The sequence below is a fragment of the Apium graveolens genome, unplaced genomic scaffold (genome assembly GCF_009905375.1).
Source record: "Apium graveolens cultivar Ventura unplaced genomic scaffold, ASM990537v1 ctg2320, whole genome shotgun sequence".
Classification (NCBI taxonomy): domain Eukaryota; kingdom Viridiplantae; phylum Streptophyta; class Magnoliopsida; order Apiales; family Apiaceae; genus Apium; species Apium graveolens.
In genome coordinates, this window is record NW_027417601.1 from 8,829 (window position 1) to 14,143 (window position 5,315).

At 43.1% G+C, this 5,315-nt stretch overlaps 1 non-coding gene across 1 annotated transcript; it reads left to right on the forward strand.

Moving 5' to 3' along the window:
• The first annotated feature begins 4,564 nt into the window (after positions 1–4,564).
• Positions 4,565–4,671, forward strand: LOC141700435 (small nucleolar RNA R71). Its single transcript, XR_012566336.1, has one exon. It is a non-coding gene; the product is annotated as a small nucleolar RNA R71 (small nucleolar RNA).
• The last annotated feature ends 644 nt before the right edge of the window (positions 4,672–5,315 follow it).

Below are 5,315 nucleotides of genomic sequence, written 5' to 3' on the forward strand. Positions count from 1 at the left end.
TTTCAACTTCCCAGGAAAAAGTCGGAGCCGAGAGTTGAATAACAGAACTTGTTGCCCTGGCACAAATAACTTAGGATGTAGCTTCCTATCGTGCCACCTCTTCACCTTTTCCTTATACATTTTGTTATTCTCGTACGCTTGAAGTCGAAATTCATCAAGTTCATTAAGCTGAAGCATTCTTTTCTTACCAGCTGCATCTAAATCCAGGTTCAATTTCTTTAATGCCTAGTAGGCCTTATGCTCAAGCTCCGCCGGTAGATGACATCCCTTACCGTACACCAACTGAAACGGTGACATCCCAAGTGGAGTTTTGTATGCTGTTCTGTAAGCCCAAACAGCTTCATCGAGCTTTAAAGACCAATCCTTCCTTGACGGACAAACAACCTTCTCTAGAATGCGCTTTATCTCTCTGTTAGACACTTCCGCTTGACCATTTGTTTGCGAATGATAGGCAGTAGCTACTCGATGATTCACATTATAACGCTGCATCATAGAAGTGAACTTACGGTTGCAAAAATGCGATCCTTCATCACTTATGATTACCCGAGGCGTTCCAAACCTTGTGAAAATTTGCTTATGAAGAAAATTTAGCACTGCCTTTGCATCATTTGTCGGTAAAGCTTTAACTTCGACCCATTTTGAGACATAATCGACTGCCAGCAAGATGTACTGATTATTGCAAGACGAGATAAAAGGCCCCATGAAATCGATTCCCCATACATCAAAGACCTCGACTTCAAGCATCACATTTAATGGCATCTCATCCTTCCTTGACAAATTTCCCACTCTTTGGCAACGATCACACCTTAAAAGAAACTGATGAGCATCCTTGAACAAAGTAGGCCAGAAAAAACCTGCTTGCAGAATACGAGCTGTCGTCTTCTCACCTCCATAGTGTCCACCATAAACCGTGGAATGGCAGTCTCGTAATATCCCCTCCGTCTCACAGAACGGGATACATCTCCTGATGATCTGATCAGCTCCCTGTCTAAACAAATATGGTTCATCCCACATATACCACTTCACCTCATGCAGAAACTTCTTCTTTTGAGCGGATGTCAAATTAAGCGGCATTATATTGCTGACAAGATAGTTTACAATATCTGCAAACCATGGTTCTTCCTCCTGAATTGCAAACAACTGCTCATCCGGAAAAGATTCATTGATTAACGTCCTATCTTGTGAAGTAGAATCGGGATTCTCCAACCTAGAGAGATGGTCAGCTACTTGATTCTCGGTACCTTTTCTATCTTTGATCTCTAACTCAAATTCCTGAAGTAAAAGCACCCAACGAATGAATCTCGGCTTCGAATCCTTCTTAGAAACCAGATAGCGAATAGCTGCATGATCAGTAAATACTGTTACTTTCGTACCAAGCAGATAAGATCGAAATTTCTCAAAGCCAAAGACTATAGCCAAAAGCTCCTTCTCAGTAGTGGTGTAGTTCAATTGGGCCCCATTTAAAGTCTTACTCGCATAGTAGACCACATGGAAGAGATTTTTCTTGCGCTGTCCCAGAACTGCACCTACCGCATAGTCACTCACATCACATATCATCTCAAACGGTTCTGTCCAATCTGGTGCTGTAATAACTGGTGTCGTGATCAAACTCTCCTTGAGAGTCTCGAATGCTGCCAAACATTCATCATCAAATTTGAAAGGCACATTTTTCTCAAGTAAATTGCATAACGGCTTAGATATCTTTGAAAAGTCCTTGATGAATCGCCGATAAAAACCCGCATGACCGAGAAAACTACGGATTCCTTTCACCGAATTAGGTGGGGGAAGATTTTCAATGACTCCCACCTTGGCCTTGTCCACCTCCAGACCTTTGCTAGAGACCTTATGCCCAAGGATAATGCCTTCACGCACCATAAAATGACATTTCTCCCAATTAAGCACCAAATTAATTTCCACGCATCTTTTGAGTACGGCGCGCAGATTGTTCAAACATTCATCATATGAGTGTCCAAAGACGGAGAAGTCATTCATGAACACTTCGACGTTATTTCCAATCATGTCAGAGAATATAGCCATCATACATCTCTGAAAGGTGGTCGGGGCGCCATATAACCCAAACAAAACTCTACGAAAAGCAAATGTGCCAAATGGACAAGTGAAGGTAGTCTTTTCCTGATCCTCTGGTGCAATACAAATCTGATTATACCCGGAATAACCATCCAAAAGACAAAAATACTCATGTCCCGCCAATCTGTCAAGCATTTGATCAATGAATGGGAGAGGGAAGTGATCCTTCCTTGTGGCTTTGTTCAATTTTCTATAATCCATACATACTCTCCATCCTGTAACTGTTCGAGTAGGGATGAGCTCATTCTTTTCATTTGCGACCACAGTGATACCTCCTTTCTTAGGTACACATTGCACGGGGCTCACCCACGAGCTGTCAGAAATAGGATAAATGATGCCTGCATCTAGCCATTTCAGAATTTCTTTCTTCACCACCTCCTTCATGATCGGGTTCAGTCTTCGCTGCTGTTCCACAGTTGGCTTACTACCTTCCTCTAACAGAATTTTATGCATACAATATGAAGGACTTATCCCCTTGATGTCTGCTATGGTCCATCCTATAGCCGATTTGAATTCTCTCAAAATCCTTAAGAGCTTGTCTTCCTCACTACCTGAAAGGTCAGCTGAAATAATAACAGGTAACGTAGATGAATCACCTAAAAAAGCATACCTCAAGTGTTCAGGTAATGGTTTGAGCTCTAAGGTAGGTGCTTCCTCTATTGATGGTTTGAGCTTTCCTTCAGCGTTCTTGAGGTCAGAAGTACCAAGAGATTCAAATGGTATGTCCAGCTTTCGCTTTCAGGGAGAAGCGTTCAGATATTATAATTGCTCGTTGTTATCTTCATCATCACTGTCAAATTCCCCCACTAAGGCCTTTTCCAATGCATCAGACATTAGCATGTGCTCGAGTTCCGAAGTAACTGCGGAATCAATCACATCCACTTTTAAGCACTCCTCATCTTCTGTAGGGAATTTCATTGCCTTGAATACGTTGAAGGTCACATCCTGATCTTGGACCCGCATAGTAAGTTCCCCTTTTTGCACATCTATCAAGGTACGGCCAGTAGCCAAGTAAGGCCTCCCCAAGATTATGGGAATCTTCTTATCTTCCTCAAAATCCAGAATAACAAAATCTGCAGGAAAGAAGAGCTTATCCACCTTGACGAGCACATCCTCAACTATGCCCCTTGGGTAAGTAATGGAACGGTCTGCCAATTGTAGCGACATGTATGTGGGTTTTGGATCAGGCAGATCCAGCTTTTTAAAGATCGACAAGGGCATCAGATTAATGCTTGCTCCCAAATCACAAAGGCACTTGTCAAAAGTTAGATTGCCAATGGTGCAAGGAATGGTGAAGCTTCCTGGATCTTTCAGTTTTGGTGGTAACTTTTGCTGCAGAACAGCGCTGCATTCTTCCGTGAGAGCAACGGTTTCAAGGTCATCCAGTTTCACCTTCCTTGAAAGAATAGTCTTCATAAACTTCGTATAACTAGGCATTTGTTCCAGCGCCTCAGCGAAAGGTATATTGATGTGAAGTTTCTTGAACACCTCCAGAAACTTCCCGAACTGTCTATCCAGCTTTTGTTGCTGCAATCTCTTAGGAAAAGGTGGTGGAGGATAGAGCTGTTTCTCCCCTGTATTAGCCTCAGGCAGAGTGTGTTCAACAGTAGTCTTCTTTGGTTCCGCCACTTTCTCCTTTTGCTTAGATTCTTCATCTCTAACTTCAGCTTCGACTTCTTTTGCCTTTTCAGCATCAGCTACTTTTCCAGACCTTAAGGTAATAGCCTTGACTTGCTCTTTAGCTTCCTTCCTGCCTGGTACTTCCGTGTCACTGGGAAGAGTGCCAGGTTGACGATTGAGCACTGCATTGGTTAATTGACCGATTTGATTTTCCAAGGTCTTGATAGAAACCGCCTGACTCTTGCACAACAGCTTAAGTTCCTCAAAATCAGCACTAGTAGGTGCAGCTGCACTTCCCTGTTGAGGATATGATTGCCTTGTAGCATACTGCTGTGGTTGCTGGAATCCAGGTGGGTTAAACTGTTTACTCACTCCTTGCTGATATGGTGGCTGAATAGCATTCTGATTATTTCCCCAGCTGAAATTTGGATGATTTCTGTTGTTAGGATGATAGGTTGCTGGCACAGGCTGCTGTTGTCGCTGATAATTATTCACATACTGAACAGATTCGTTGATAAGAGAACACTGATCCGTAGCATGAGAACCTGCACAAAGCTCACAAACCATAGCTATTTGATTAACTCCATACGTAGCCAAAGAATCAACCTTCATTGATAGCGCTTGGAGCTGGGCTGCAATAGCGGTGGCTGCATCAACTTCCAGAATACCTGCGACCTTGCCTGACGTCATCCTCTGAGTTGGGTTTTGATGCTCATTTGCAGCCATTATCTCGATAAGATTATACGCCTCAGTATAGCTTTTAGCCCATAAGGCGCCTCCAGCTGCTGCATCGAGCATGGGCCGAGATTGGGCCCCCAAACCATTATAAAAACCAGTGATTACCATCCAATCCGGCATTCCATGATGTGGGCATTTTCTCAACATTTCCTTGTAGCGTTCCCAAGCCTCGCACATAGATTCTGTAGGTTGCTGCGCAAACTGAGTAAGAGCACTCCTCATAGCAGCAGTCTTTGCCATTGGATAAAACTTCACCAGAAACTTTTGCGCAAGATCTTGCCACGTAGTGATGGTCCCAGCTGGTTCAGAATGTAACCAGTCTTTAGCCTTATCCCTCAGTGAGAATGGGAAAAGCCTCAACTTGATAGCCTCATCAGTCACGCCATTATACTTAAAAGTGCTGCAGATCTCGACAAAATTCCTTATGTGCATGTTGGGGTATTCAGTTGCCGCTCCTCCAAAAGAAACAGAATTCTGCACCATCTGAATAGTGCCCGGCTTGATTTCAAAGGTGTTAGCTTGAATAGCCGGATGAAGGATGCTTGACTGAATGTCATCAATTTTAGGCCGAGAAAAATCCATAAGAGCTGGATCAGCTTGAACAATACGATCTCCCATGTTTACTGGTTCTTTCTGCTCAGTTCCTGAATCCGAATCCTCAAAATCTAACTTCTCCGGAGTATCAAGAACTTCGTCATTCTCCTCAGCTGTATCTAAGGTCCTCTTACGAGCACGAGAACGAGTTTGCATAAACGCTTGCTAAAGTACCTGAAACACAACCGAAAAGAGTAATTAACTACTACGTCCTAATCACTGAGTCCTAATGACCAATGATGGTAAGTACATAAACTAAACAAATACGCCGAGTC